Consider the following 16,434-nt stretch of genomic DNA (forward strand, 5'->3'; position numbering starts at 1 on the left):
ATGTTTTATATTTACATTAAAGGCTCTTGCAGAGACCCATTTATAAAGATGAATTTATAAAAAGCCCATACTGACCACCAAGGGAAGATACTCAGAAAAAAAGAAGAAAAGCCAAGGAGCAGAGGAAAACTTAATTTAAAAAAATTGCAGAGTAATTTGTGTAGACAGAAAAGGAACCAGATATGGAAAGGAATAGCAGAGACAGTATTTCTCTCCTGTCAATTTCATTTACGTATAAAATGTTACCTCCCATTCATCTATCATAGCATACACAATTCAGAATTACATAACACATTTGCTTTTCCTCAGAGGGCTCACAATGAGGGGTTAAGTGAGGGGATCAGGTCAGAAAGAGCTGCAGAGGGAGATGCAGAATTTGAACCCTGGCTCTCAGCCCACTGCTCTAAGCACTAGGATACTTCTCCATTCTGTAATATAATATCATTTTGCAGGGTGATAAAATATATCACTGGTATATTGAAGTAGCTTTCAATCCCCACCTCTGAAATATTCACTATAACCTGAAGTCAATATTTTTGGATTAATTTTCCCAGTGATACTTTTTGGAAGCATGGATCAGAAATTACCCTCCCTCCCCAAGCTGTACAATACATGAACAGTTCTACAAACAGAAGAATTTGCTCTCTATTTCCAACTGTATCAAACACCTTGTTGCAAAAAACAGATGTTCTTTGTGCAAATAAGTCAACAATTGATTTGATTTTTTTCCTGCTGAATGTTGAGATTTGGGCTAGTGCTTTTTGTTCTCTCTTGGCATGAATCTTCTGAGGGGTGGGGAAGTTGGGCCTGATAAGTATATAGAAATGAAACAAAACTGTTTCAACACTGTAATTCTTATAGCTTGCAAATTGTTCTCAGATTTGGAGATGCAGTCTGGAAGTTATTCAGACATGCCTCTGTTGTTCCCTTTCACTGGTTAATTAATTTCCACTTTCTAACCGTAAATCTGTGCTTTAGGACCAACAGACAATGAAACTGTGATATGCATGGGCCTTCTGTTTTTCTTACAAGTAGCATATACTTGTACAAATGGGTTATATTTTGTATTCAAATCACAGTGGATTCGGTGTTGCCTTCCATTTGGGTAGTGGATTATTTTCTGAATCACATTCCAATAATTTATGTGATTTGTTTTAACAAATGAGCAATCTTTTATCCAAAGCTTGCCCTAAGGTGCATCCATAGGACTGAATTGGGCTGGTGCTTATCTTTGTTTATATACATTGCCCTCCCTGAAATTTTTATATTCCCTACAGGGTTGACTTTCAGTTGGAAATGTAATGGGTCAAAGAAAGCCACCTGTCGAGCCCCACATCTTGTTTCCAACAGTGAATAATCCAGGACACGAGTAAATGGCATGATCCCATTTGTTGTTATTTACACCAGTGGTTCCCAACTCTCTCCTGGAGGACCACAAGGCCAGTCGGGTTTTCAGGATAGCCCTGATGAATATGCATGAGAGATAGAAACATAGAATATGACGGCAGAAAAGGGCCAAAGGCCCAACAAGTCTGCCCATTCATGATCCCTTCCACCCTCGAGAAACTATCTTCTATCATACCTCTGTAGCGACCCCACATGTTTGTCCCATCATCTCTTGAAGTCGAGCGTGATACTAGCCTCAACTACCTGACGTGGAAGACCTTTCCATCTACCAATCACCCTCTCGGTAAAGAAGTATTTTCTGGTGTCCCTATGAAATCTTCCTCCCCTAAGTTTTAGTGGATGTCCTCTTGTAAGAGTGAAGAATTCCTCCTCCTCCTCGATGCGGCCCGTTATGTACTTGAAAGTTTCTATCATGTCCCCCCTTTCTCTGCGCTCCTCGAGCAAGTATAAGCGCAGACTGCTCAGACGATCTTCATATGAAAAATCTTTAAGTCCTGAGACCATCCTTGTGGCCATTCTCTGAACTGACTCAATTCTCTTCACATCCTTTTGGTAATGTGGCCTCCATATAATGGAGGTGCCAGGCATGCAAATCTGCTCCATGCATATTCATTAGGGCTATCCTGAAAACCCGACTGGCCTAATGGTCCTCCAGGACAGGGTTGGGAACCACTGATTTACACCCAGGGATCAGCATAGCATTCCCAAGTCTATCTACATTTCTCACCACATTTTCCGGCACCAAACTCCACAGCATAACTGTGCGATGAAAGAGAAAGCGCTTCTTCCAGTTAGTTTTAAAATTCTGGGGTGTGTCTCCTGGTCTTTGTAAGTGTAAATGACCATTCCTATTTTCCCATCCCATTCCACTCCTGATTTTATAGACCACTGTCCTATTTGCCTTCAACCATCTCTTCTCCAAGCTGACGAAACCTCACTTCTTTAGCCTTTCTCTATAGGGGAGCTGTTCTATACCTTTCTCATTTTTGTCATTCTGTTAGCTGTTGGCACTGACCTTTTCCCTGAAGGACATGTATACTTTTTTCCTAAATTTTTTTTGTTGGTGGTGATAAATATATTTTTATGTAGATAAACAACTGGTTGCCCATGTTTAGTGGTTCAAATCTTACTAATGCTCCTTGTGATCTTGGAAAATTTCAAGTCCAACCTGAAAACCTTTCTCTTTAAAGATGCATATGAGATGATTTAGACAAAGGGTTTATCCCAGTCAATCCCTTTCTCCCTAACGTTTTCTCCTCTACGATCTCATTTTATTTTATGTGATGTAATCCTACCCATTTCCCTCTTGTACCATGTCTAGTCAATAGAAACTTTTAGTGTGTAAGTCACTACCCCAGTTTTTTTAATTTTTAATTGTTTGATCTAAACTGCTTTGGAAATTAAAGCGGTATATCAAGCCACAATAAAACCCTCCTTTGCTTCAGATACAAAAAATTAGACTGTAAGCTCTCTAGAGTCAGGGATGTAACTTACTATGCCTTGAGCTATTAATGAAAAGGCATGAACCAAATCCAAATATAAATAAATCTATCCTTTAAATTAAGTTGGCTTCCAATCACTCTCTATATATTTTTCTCCAAGAGCCATACTTGCACTGACTTTACAGGACTTTTCTGATGTATTTCATTTCCTTGGGGGTCTATTCCTGCTGTCCTATCAAAACTGTCCTTTAACAACTATAATTGAAATCTATGAGAAATGTATTTTAATTGTATCATGTAAATATAACAGTTTTCTGTGGGTTATACATGGGTAAGGACATGTCAATGCATATAGGCCCCCCTTTTACCAAGTCTCATTAGGGTTTTTTTTTTAATCGCCGGCCTCTGCGGTAAAAGCTCCAATGCTCATAGAATTCCACAGGCATGAATAAATACCTAATCTATCATAATCTAATATAAATTTTGTATACCATTATTATCCCCAAACCTGGATACAAAATGGTTCAGTTATGATGGGGAAAAAGGTATTTATTGTTTTACTTGGTATTTATGTGTTTATGACGGCTGCCTCCTATACTTGTTTGGAATATTATTCTAGTCCTTTGAATGTTAGTCAGCCACATAGGCCTACCTTAATGATCTTGTATACTGATCTATGGAATGAGATGTGTAATCTGTTCTCCTTGACCCTGTGACTACTCATACATTGAGCATGAGATACCAAGTAGAATATGTTTCATGAAAACAATGGTAAACCATGATTCACATAAAGTCCCAGTTCATGTCACTTCTTCCACACTCTCCTCCTACCACAAATACCCCCCCCCCAAACACACACACACCTCTCAGAAAATGGGAAGATAATTGTCAGGAACTCAATTGTCTACATTTTTATTGTAGCAAATATGGTGACAGTACTCACATAGCCTGAATGAATAGTGATATTTGCGGGCCCTCTTGAGAAGATGCATGTGCTTGTCAAATGTTCCACTATACCCGTAAGTCAAAAAATAAGTCTTGAATTAAATCAACAGATACATACAGGGAAGGAAACAATTTCAGGTATGCCGTACTGAGATGGGTTGCTAATGTCAACTCACCATATCCATCATAAATCAGAAAAATCTTCTTGTATGTCTTTTATACTTTTATAAATATACTGATTACAATTCATTGCAGTTCATCTTTCAAAAACCAATGATGTGTGCTTATTTTATTAGTATAATAGGCAGTTACTTAGCTTAAAACAGCTTACTAACTCAGCTCCACGGACACTCTATTTCATATAATATTTCATCAGGAGCCTGATCCCACCAACCTTAAAATTGTTGTCTCATTCAATTGTGATTCTGATTCATTAGAACATCTTTCATATCTCACATTAATTTTGTTAGCAATGTCAGAAAGGCACATCTGAAATTGTTTCCTTCTCTGCACATTAATAGTAAATATCTGTTGATTTAATTCAAGACTTATTTTTGACTTTGTGTGGAAGTTTTCAGTAGTTGAAGTCTTAGCCTGATATAGTTGGATAATAGTGCCACTATACCAGTAAACCCAAGCTATAATAAAGCTATTGACTGGTGCATCATGTCAATGGAACATTTATTTCCTCTAAGATGACAGAATAGAATCAGATGTTAGTCTAAAATTAAAGAACAATTCAATAACTGGGTGCTCACACTTACATTCACATAAATGTATATAATACCAGAACGTCATTGGGTGCATGCACACTTATGCACACAGGAGACAGCAAATCACCTAAGTGTGATTCTGTAAGGGCATGCATAAGCAGCAGATCACATAACTGCAAGGGCACATTTTCATGGGTAGATCATGAGATGAACATGGGCAAAGTAGAATACAGTAAGCTGCATGCATCTTTGCTGCATATACTGTAGTAAACAAAAACGGTTGATACAGATGTTCTGGAGATAATTTATTAAACACTGACATATAAAACCATGAAAATTCAATTTAAAAAGTACAATGATAAAAAATACTGTGATAAAAATCCAACTGGACCCTACACGGTCCGTGTTTCGGCGAACACGCCTTCCTCAGGGGTCCAATGGTTTGCAACCTCACATATAAAGAATTGGATTGAAAACAGTCTATTGTCTTTAAACATGTGCTAAGCATTTTTTTTGCTACTTCAGCTTGTCTGCGGTGTTCTTTGCTCACATGTTTAAAGACAATAGACTGTTTTCAGTCCAATTCTTTATATGTGAGGTTGCAAACCATTGGACCCCTGAGGAAGGCATGGTCGCCGAAACATGAACCGTGTAGGGTCCGGTTGGATTTTTATCACAGTATTTTTTATCATTGTACTTTTTTAATTGAATTTTCATGGTTTTATATGTCAGTGTTTAATAAATTATCTCCAGAACATCTGTATCCACAGTTTTTATTTTTGTTTTCATCGGTGGATTGTTTTCACTGTGGATCATTGGGTTTCCCCATTTTTCTTTGTTGGGCATATACTGTAGTTACCGCAGGTCTATAGCTGGTATACCTGCAGGCAACTAGATTTTAGGTATGCCAATGCCAGTTTACACTAGTTTTCTATAATGGACTCTGGGCATCCAAATATTCATAGAATGTGCTCTCACCATTTAGCATCAGATTGCCTAAATGGGCATGCCTACATATAGAACTGACCTCTTAGTTCTATGAATTGTGATCCTCCATTTTATTTCTGTAGATTTCTCATGGCTTGAACACAGAATATGAAATTGTTTTAGTATAAGTGTATAAGAGTCAGGGATTCTCCCTCAATAATGATGTTATTTTATCACTGGGCAGCAGAGGGCGCTGGCTCAGTAATGTAAGAACTACAACCCCCAGGATGCACTGAGGTCAGCAGCTGAGAGATGAGCTACCTGAGAAGAGGTAGAAGAGCTTCTGAGTCATAGGGGCATCTAAATATAGGACCGGGTAATAACAAATTTTCATCAGAACGTTTTCAAATGAGTAAATGTGAACGCCTCAGTCCCACCACTTCACCGCTGTTAATCCTTGCAACTGCGGGAAGAATTACGTGGCCACTATCATCATTGGCCGTTCCGCATTTGTCAATTCTTAGTTTCTATATAGCTTTCTAGTACGCTTTGTTATACATTCATTTTTTGGTATTTTTGTTTTTTTATATATTCATATATGCATTTGATAATAATTGTGCACTTATCTCTGCATCCTGCCAAAACCTGGGAGCCAGACCCGACATGTTTCGCGCTATGGCGCTGTATCAAGGGTCTCCCGGTTGGCCGCTGTCATCCGACTCCACAAGAAAAGTTTAAAGGCTCTATGCCTTTTCTGAAATGTGAAAAAAGCACAAAACTAGCCTCGATAAAATCAATACCAAAATACACACACAAAAAAAGAGGCAAGATGTCTGAAAGCAACCGGATGAGACACGTTTATTAGTCCAACAAAAGAAACACTCTCATTTGTAGTGGTCCCTTCCTCAGGGGACTAGTGAGATACTTGTCGGCGTGTTGTACTCTGAAGCAAAACCAATGTTTCACGTGCTGAAACTGGGATTTTTCTTCTAGACGTGATAGAAGGAGATGGTGATCGACCAGGTTGAAGGCTGCAGATAGGTCTAAAGACACCAGTAAGGTGATTTTGTTCACATTGAGTGGCATGGAGATTGCTTAAGAGTAGTTGTTACTGTTTCTGTGCTGTGTATTGGGTGGAAGCCTGCTTGATTTGGATGCAGGACTAGTGACTGTTTGGTATGAGAGGTGAGCTGTTGTAAAGCAACCTTTTCAAGGATTATAAAAAAGAAATTAAAATTGAGACTGGGCAATAGTTACTAGGTATTGAAGAATCTAGGGAAAGTTGTTGGGGTTTTGTTTTTTTTTAAGGGGGTTTACCATATCCTTTTTCCAAATCTGTGTTAAACTATCTTGAATCATGGATAGGACACATGGAAGCAGCTTCTGTGAAGGGGATTTCAGCCAAAGTACTGGTAGCAATTTGAGTGTACAAAATATAGGTTGCATATGTTGCAAGATCAAAGAAAGTGAGGTTAGAGATGGGAGATCAAATGAGGATCCAATAGATTAACCCACAGGGCTTCAAATTGAAATTAGGGGAATGCTTGATGGGACCATGTTTAGGTTAGATTGGATTGAAGAGGAGGTGGGTAAGGCTTCTCTTAGCTTGCGTACTTTTAAAGAAAAAGATTCTGCAAGGCGACCTGCAGACAGCAGGGAACTCTGATCGAATGATTCTGAAGAAAGCTTGTTTACAGTAGAAACAAACTGAAATAGCCCGCAGGCTGGATTGATAGAAGAACTCACTAGGTAGGAGAAATGAGAGGATTTGGCTTGTTTGAGCAGGAAATTATAATTTTGATTTTCCTTTTTACATTGTACATATAGATCAGGGGTGCAGCTTTTACACCAAAAGTGCTTGATGAAGTTTCTCATTCTACCAAGGCATCTTTGTCTGAGGATTTTTGTGAACTGGTACCAGGAGAGCTATAACGTCTAATCTCAACCAAATTGAATTGTCCTAAAGGAGGGCTTTATCTTCCAGTGAATGGGTTTCAAAATCTGGGTTAAAAAAATTGACCAAAGCTGGAGATGAATTATAAACTAGCTTGGAAAGATTTCTAGACAATTTTTGTAAAGAGATGACTGAGGTTGTTGGAGGAATAGTAGAAGGACCTCCATGAGGGTAAAGGTTAAAGGTGACCAACGTGATCAGACCACAAAAGAGCAGTTGTGGAGATTGAACTTATTGTATAAGAAAAAGCGGATCTAATATAAATAAGATCCAAGGTATGACCTGCATTGTGAATAGGAAGATTGACCAGCTACTTGCATTCAAGGGCTGACATTAAAGAGAGAAATGAGGAAGCTCTAGGATTGCAGGGAATATCAGCATGAATGTTGAAGTCATCCAAAATCACTAGATTAGAATAGTGAAATATTGCATCGATCAGAGACTTGAGAGAGTGAGTCCCAGAGAGCAGCAGTAGCAGAGGGTAAACAATAGACTAATAGAATATGAAGTTGATTTGGGGAGGAGATGTGAATTACTAGCAGTTCAGAATAACTAAATGTGGAGTTTGAGACCTCCGTCGCTGAGAGTCAGGGATAAGGATGGCGAAGCCTCCTCCTTTCCCAGAGAAACGTGAGGAGTGGAAACAGGGGAAACCAGGTGGTAGGCATTGAAACAAATATGACTCTTCTCCTGAGCAAATACAAGTTTCTGTAAGACCAAGAAGATTTAAAGAAGAGATTAGCATTAAATTTTGAAGAAGGGCTGATTTTGTAAGAAGTGAGCAACAATTCAAAAGGGCCATATTAAAGACAGCATACAAAGAAGATGCTTTTGACAGACAGCGATATGGTCTAGGAGTTGGAAGATGACCCTGAGAACGCCATCCCAAATAAACTGGGATAGGCCTCAGAGGCAGCGATGGATAGCCATGAGGGTTCATGAAAAAATTCTTATGGCAATAGAAAATACAAACAGTAAAAATAGCCAAAGATTACTTACAGAGTGAGGAGATTGGCTGCAAATTCATCCCAGGAGTTCACACTAAGGAGCTTGCCCAAGGAGCATGACTTGCTCTTTTGGGGGTGATTTTTTGGCACATGCCCAAGGCACAGGTTGTGGTGCAAAACGCCACCATGGTGAATGAATAAATCGAGCAACTTCCAGGTTAGCCCTTATGTCAGCAGATCAGGCAGTGAACAATCAGGTGGGAAATCAGGTCACACTAATGAATTCCAGAGATAAACATCAGCAGATCAGGCAGTGAATCCGGTCATAGAAACATAGAAATAGATGGCAGATAAGGGCCACGGCCCATCTAGTCTGCCCACCTAATGACCCTCCCCTACCTTTTTCTGTGAATAGATCCCACTTGTCTATCCCATTTGGCCTTAAAATCAGGCACGCTGCTGGCCTCAATAACCTGAAGTGGAAGACTATTCCAGCGATCAACTACCCTTTCAGTGAAAAATAATTTCCTGATGTCCCCATGCAGTTTCCCGCCCCTGATTTTCCACGGATGCCCCCTTGTTGCCGCGGGACCCTTGAAAAAGAAGATATCTTCTTCCACCTCGATGCGGCCCGTGAGATACTTGAATGTCTCGATCATGTCACCCCTCTCTCTGTGTTCCTCGAGTGAGTATAGCTGTAATTTATCCAGCCGTTCCTCGTATGGGAGATCCTTGAGTCCCGAGACCATCCGGGTGGCCATTCTCTGGACCGACTCCAGTCTCAGCACATCCTTACGGTAATGCAGTCTCCAGAATTGCACACAGTATTCCAGGTGGGGCCTCACCATGGATCTATACAATGGCATAATGACTTCAGGCTTACAGCTGACGAAGCTCCTGCGTATGCAACCTATGAATTCCAGAGATAAACCAAGGGAGATAGGAGACATAAAATGGTCTAATAACTGACATCGCAAGAACACAGAACAAAGCCAAAAAGAATAGCCAAATCCAGCATGGGGAGTGGAGTCCAATGATGGACAGACTTGTGCGGTCTTTGTTTTGCGCGTGGTGAGAGACAAGTGGAGGTTCAACAACTGCAGTGTGTTGATCTCTTTATTATCACATACTGAGAATGGAGGAACTATGCAGCTTTGGAGGAGGGGAAGGCATCTTGACTGGTGTAAGTTGAATACTATAAGCAATACACCACATATCATCCCCATCATGGTTGGCATGGTGGTAACTTCACAACCAGAATTTTAAAATGGATGACCCGGGCCTACATAGAGTGGTGGATGAGGTTCTGGTCATCTTCTTGGGCAGACTGGATGTACCTTGAGGGTTTTTTTTGCCTTCATTTACCTTGTTACCATGACCAGTTTATGTGAATCAATCTCAGATTTGCTGATAATTACTCCCCATAATACCTGCATTGTGCCAAAGAGAACTTCCTTCTACAGCTCATAAGATGTAACTTACTCCAGAATACTTGAAAATTCCTTTTAATCAAGCCACATTTTTGTGGTCTCTTGGTAGCTGAGGATCTTTTCTTTCTACATCATTCATAAAGAAATTGCTTGGGTCTGACATCCCTATGATCAATGCCATTTTGGTGTTTTTCTATTTCTATATATGGATCCTCTATTTTTGTCCCACTCCTTTTGAATTCCTTACCAGTTTCTGAACTTTCTTCTAAAATAAAAAAAAGCTTCTCTCTATCTCAGCCCAATCAACCAACTTCCTAAATTTTGAGTGTTATTTTGCCATTGTAGCTGAAAAGAGTGTTATCTTATTTTGGTAAGTGCCAATTTGCAGAAACAAAATTCTTTGCTTTTGACATTATTTCAGATCATTGATTGAACCATATCCACATCATTCTCTTCTTGATTGGGCTGAGAACTTTTCAGCACCCCCTCATGTGTGTGTACATATATATATATAACATGAGTAGCTGAAGTATGACATATTTCACATTTTACAATCATAAATGGACTTTTTATGACCTTGAGTTCTTCACTAGTAAAAAAAAAACAAAACAAAAAACAATCTGATGGTACAATTATCTAGAATATAATTTTCCTAACAGCTGTGAGTAGAGTTATTATGGGCTGAGTGCATTTGAGCTCATGAATACGATTTATACTGTGGAGAGAAAAGAAACAATGAAATTATGCTATGTTCATTGTTCAAACACTGGTTGTCTTTATATGGAAAGTACCATAATATACCTTAATACAGAACATGGATAAGCTAGTCAACAAACCTGGCTTCTTTCTTCACTATTCTTAACTTTTGGTAAAAATCAGCCTTTCAAACTTTCAGTAAAGGGATGGGTTGAGTGATTGTTTTGACAATGTCTGAGGTTGACATGGATGGATGCACAAGGCAGGGTTGGATGATGACTCTGCCTCCAGTTCTGCTCTCAGAGGGCCTCCTATAAGGGGGGGGGGGGCGGCTAAGGGAACTGGACAACCAGAATCTTAGGCCTAGATGGACCTAGGATTCTAGTTGGCCCAAGTGCCTAAGGCCCCTCCTACAGGAGGGGCCTTAAGCACCTGAGCCAATCAGGCCCTTAGGCCCTCCCCAGTGTATTCCAACCATTCCCCAGCCATTCCAGTGAAGGTGGGCCAGCCGTACACAGGCAGGAGCTGTCCATCTGGCCAACTAAACCAGGTTAGGGGGTCCAGGTGAGGTTAGGGGGGTCCTGGTGGGGTGGGAGGTGAAATTTTCAGGGGTGGGGATGGGGGTAAAATTTTGGGGGTGGAGGATGTTGGCAGGAGGAATTGGGCATCCCTTCTGCTGCAAACTTTCAGGGGGTGGGGGTGTTGTCAGGAGGGACGTGGCATCCCTCCTGTCAGCAAACTTTTTTGGGGGGTGGGGGTGCCTGCAGGAGAGATTAGGCATGTCTCCTGGTGCGATCATTTGGGGTAGGTTCACAGGTGCCATTAGGAGAGATTGGACATCTCTCCTGCTGGTGAAGATGGAGGGGGGGGGGGTTGTGGGTGCTGGCAGGAGAGTTTCGGCATCTCTCCTGCCAGCAAAGATTGTGGGGGGTTCTCAGGTGCCAGAAGGAGGGACTGGGCATCTCTCCTGTCAATTAAGAATGCAGGGGTAGGGGAGAGCAGGAGGGGCTGGGCTTTTCTCCTGCCGCGATCATTACGGGGGGAAGGGAGGGTGGGTTGCCTGGGCTGCTGAAGTTCTGTTCAGGCAACCTGTCAAACTTTTTGATTATGACTGCCGGATGACTAAGTCTAGGTCGGCCCACATCCCGCCCACCTCCCGCCCTACCCACTCCTCCAAAAATGCCCTGGGCACACAGAAGCAGGGAAAAGGCCTAAGCTGGTTTTAGATACTTCTAAAACTCTATTTGATTATTGGTACTTGGAAGACCTGTTGTTTTGATCATCCAAGTGCCAATTTAGGCAGGTTTTTAGATGTTTGTTGTTGTTTTTTTTTAAGTTATTATGTGCCTCTGAGTGTGGCAAGAAGGGAGGAAAAAATTTTTTAAAAAGAAGAGAAAATAGAATGGAGAGGAGGGAAAGAAAATAAGAAAAGGAGAGATGAAGAAGAAAGGGAAAGGAAAGAAGAAGGATGGGAGAAAATAGAAAGAGAAATCAAAGGAAAAGAGAAAAAAAAATAGCTAGAGAAGAGAATACAGCTGTACTATAAAAATCAGAAAAGAAGGTTTCAAACCAAAGATCACAGGCAGCTTTGTCAGCTGTTATCAGACAGCAGTGGGAGGCTGATGAAAAAGCTCAGAAAGTTGTGAAAAGAATTTTTTGCAGCTGCCAAATGTTCAAAAAGACAATAGAGTATTATTTATTTCACTACCAGGATTCCCAGTGCTCAGTTCTGCTTCCCACATGATACTATGTGTGTGTGTTCTGTAGAAAATAATTACACTAGTTACCGCTAAAAACAACCTGAGAACGGAAAAATGACAATATTTGAAAAAAAAAAAAAACCATAAATTGAATCTTTTCCCAGTAGTTTTTCTAGGGCTAATTTCTTTCTTCACTGGATTTGCTTTTATCTGCTTACCATATTTTGCTGTCTCTCTAGTACACCATGTTCACTCCTTCAACCATCTGAGGTAACCTGGTGTTCACTTTGGGCATATTGGCCCTGATTCTATAAAGTCCACCTAAAGTTGGGCGCTGATATCGGTACTGATTCTATAAAACTTAGGTGCCATTATAAAATCCCGCATAGCATTACCTAAGTGCGCTTCGGTGGAGCTCAGTGTCCTAACATTTAGGAATCCCCAGTTTATTCCAGGGTTTTCTTCACCTTAAGTTAGGCACCAATACTGGAACCTAAAGGAACGTCCATGATCTGTCCCTCACCATGCCCACTTTTACCCCCTCTTTTCCAAAGGTGCGCTAAGCATTGGAACGCGCTAAACACTAACGCATCCATGTTATTCTATGGACGCGTTAGCGGTTAGCGCATGTGTTGATTTAGCACAGGGGTGTCAAAGTCCCTCCTCGAGGGCCGGAATCCAGTCGGGTTTTCTGGATTTCCCCAATGAATATGCATTGAAAGCAGTGCATGCAAATAGATCTCATGCAGATTCATTGGGGAAATCCTGAAAACCCGACTGGATTCTGGCCCTCGAGGACCGACTTTGACACCTGTGATTTAGCACGTGCTAAATCCGTGCTATAATGCTTAGCGCGCCTTTGTAAAAGAGGGATTTGGTGTAGGCACTTTGGGCCTCGCATCTATAAAAAGTAGAGTTTTGAGCTAGGTGCCTAATTTTCAATTAAGTCCAATTAAAGCCCATTGTGAGGTATCAAGTGCCAATATGGGCACCAATTAAGCCTATTCATCAATTAAGTTAGGCATCGATATGGGTACCTAACTTAAGGCGGACTTTATAAAATCTGGGCCATTGTTTCTGAAGCATTCTCTGGATTCTTATAGAAAAGGAATGCTATGTACTGGTTGTATTCCAGAAGTTATGAATTATATACCATGTTTCCCCGAAAATAAGACAGTGTCTTATATTAATTTGGGGCCCAAAAAACGCACTAGGTCTTATTTTTGGGGTATGCACATGATCTTCTTTCCCTTCCTCTCCTTCCATCCCAATTCTTCCTCTTTCCTTTCTCTCCCCCACATGTACAGCATCTTTCCTCCCCTCCCTCCCTCCCATCCCCCTGTGCAGCAGGTTTGCCCAGCTTCTATCCTTCCCTCCCTCCCATCCCTCGTTCAGCATAACCCTTGCCCAACTTCTATCCTTCCCTCCCTCCCATCCCTTGTGCAGCACCCCCACCGCGCAGCCGAACTCCTGCTGACCCTCCATCCTTCCCTCCCCGCCAACCGCGAGCGAGTCCTACCTTCATCCAAAGCAGCGTCAGGCTGGCAGCACTCTAAACAGGCTGCTTCAGATTTGTCCGTCGTGGAATTCAATCTGCCGCATGGGAATCTGGGCTAAGAAGAATGCGTGCCCTTTATAGAGCTGCATGTAGCGCCAATCTTTTCCTGCATCCATTTGTGAGCGCTGTTTGTAGAATCTGACCCTATACATATACATCCATATAAAATTGCCATTGGGGCTATCTTTTTTACATTAAAATCTTTAAAGCGTTTACCGTCTTTTCAAATTTCAACTGCTCATTTCCACGCATAGCTACAAAATGGCACCAATGCGTATCCTAGATGTGTGGTATCATAGTACCACTAACCAATCAAATCATTACTCCAATATCTGTATCCATTACTTTCATCAGCATCTCTGGCGTTCTAGAATCATTCAGTCAGATTCAACCATTCAGTTTTCTCCTTTGGCATTATCCCTTTCACAAAAAAAGTATAAACTCTCTCTAGTTGTTTAAATTAATTTAATAAAAATGTTGCCTTTCAATATTCTGGGGCTCATAATCAAAACAAAAAAAGGTCTAAAAAGTGGCCTAAATCGGTACTTAGACGACCAAAAAGCAAGATTGCCAAGTACCGATAATCAAAGCTGGTTTTAGATGGATCTAAAACCAGCTTAGGCTTTTCCCCTGCCTCTAAACGCATAGAGCGAAAAGAGGCATTTTTAGAGGAGGGGAACGGGTGGGAGGTGGGCAGGATGTGGGCCGAACTAGACATAGTCGTACAGCAGGTATAACCAAAAGTTTGAACAGGTTGCCTAGTCTGCACTTATATGTTTTGACTTAGACCAAGTCAAAACAGGTATAAGTGCCGAAAAAGGGGCCACTGAGCTGATCACAGCTGCTGCAATCAGCTCAGCAGCCCCGGCAACCTGCCCACCTCCCACCGCAACGATCGCTGCAGGAGAGATGCTTCATCTCCCCTACCGCGATCCTCCCCCCGAAGTGCTGCGGTTCGGGGCGGTGGGGGATTGCTATCGCGGCAGAAGAGATAGCCAATCTCTCTTGCGGAGACGCAACCCCCCACCCCCACTAAAATACGGGCAGGAGGGAGCCCAACCCCTCCTGCCCTGGCGACTCTCCCCCCCCCCCTCGAACCGATTCAGGCAGGAGGGAGCCCATCCCCTCCTCCTCACGATGAGCCTTCCCCCACGACAGCCCCCGAACCCCTGATCAGCCCCACTGAACCCCGTGACACCTCCCCCACCTTGTGACCCGGCAACCCCCTCCCACCCCCTTTATCTAAAATCCGTTAGACAGATGGACAGTTCCCAAGCCCGTCTGCCCAGCAGGCCCGCCATCCTCTGAATGGTGGGCCTTAGGGCCTGATTGGGCGAGGCGCCTAAGGCCATGCCCACAGGATGGGCCTTAGGCACCTGGGCTAACCGGAATTGGCCCAGTTGCCTTAGGCTCCTCCTGTGGGCCGTGATTATTGCTGGGGGTGTGTGTGGATTATGTAACAGGTGTTCTTTTTGACAGAAACCTGTTACAGAATCCAGCTTTTAGGCGAAGGACTGGCCCCTCCTTCGCCTAAAAGGTCTGGTTTTGGGCGTTTGGGACTTAGGCTGTTTTTTGGTTGGTAATGTGTTGTAAGTGTAGACGTAGTAGTGGTCTGGGTGTTTAAACAGCTGAACGTAGAGTTAGGCCATTCTAAAAAAAATTCTCATTTTCCCTGCTTCTGCTTTCAGCGTTTAGGGCCTAGGCCTTTTGGTGTCAGAGTATTTAATTTATAAATCCATCTTTGTTCCCTCTGTGCTAAAAATAGTTTAGAATAGATTGGTGGCTAGTCAGTGAACTGCTACCAAGATGCGGGTACCACAATGGTATGTGCTTAGTTCTAATTCTGTGATGGCTTAAAGATGCAGCTTAGCTGTTCTAGCGTACTGGCGCAAAGCCACAGTGGTGTGCCAAAGGTTAGGTGCGCCAAGTTATAACAGGTCAATGGCTGGTGTAAGTGGGTATGCCTAAATGAACTCCTTTTGAATTGGAAGGACATATGCGATTGTTGCACTGATAAACGTGCTATGCAACACATCCAATTGATATTATTTTATAAGCAGTGTTGCTAAGCAATATGCCCTCCCCCCCCCCCCACCTTACAGTTACATGCTACGCTATCTAGGTATGCTCTGCCTAATATTCAGCCTGCTGGGAATAGCTCCCAGATGGTTAAGTACCATTAAGCCAGCGGGAGATTCAACAGGAGATAGCTGGCTGTCTCTCACTGAATATACCATTCAGCAGATTGGCTGGTGACTGGCTATGTCACACAACATAAGAACATAAGAATTGCCATGCTGGGAAAGACCAAAGGTTCATCAAGCCCAGTATCCTGTTTTCAACAGTGGCCAACCCAGGTCCCACGAACCTAGCAAGATCCCAAGTAGTAAAACAGATTATATGCTGCATATCCTAAGAATGAGCAGTGGATTTCCCCAAGCCATCTCAATAATGGCCTATAGACATCTCTTTTAGGAAATTATCCAACCCTTTTTTAAACCCTGCTAAGCTAACTGATTTTACCACATTCTGAGGCAAAAAATTCCGGAGTTTAATTACACGTTGAGTGAAGAAATATCCAGTTACCACCAATATTCATTGGTTCACTGGCTAAGACATGCAGTCGGATAGACCCACCTAAAAAGCAGGTCTATCTTTGGTTGCTAGGCCTTAGCCAGACAGCCGATGAATTTAATTTTGGCCAGCTAGGTCCGT

The 16,434-nt window shown here is 42.0% G+C and overlaps 1 protein-coding gene across 3 annotated transcripts in view; it reads left to right on the forward strand.

The window, feature by feature from the left end:
• The window catches only part of NR5A1 (nuclear receptor subfamily 5 group A member 1), a 225,252-nt gene that overhangs the window by 156,951 nt on the left and 51,867 nt on the right, over positions 1–16,434 (forward strand). The window lies entirely within an intron of this gene.

The sequence above is a fragment of the Geotrypetes seraphini genome, chromosome 10, assembly GCF_902459505.1.
Source record: "Geotrypetes seraphini chromosome 10, aGeoSer1.1, whole genome shotgun sequence".
NCBI lineage: Eukaryota > Metazoa > Chordata > Amphibia > Gymnophiona > Dermophiidae > Geotrypetes > Geotrypetes seraphini.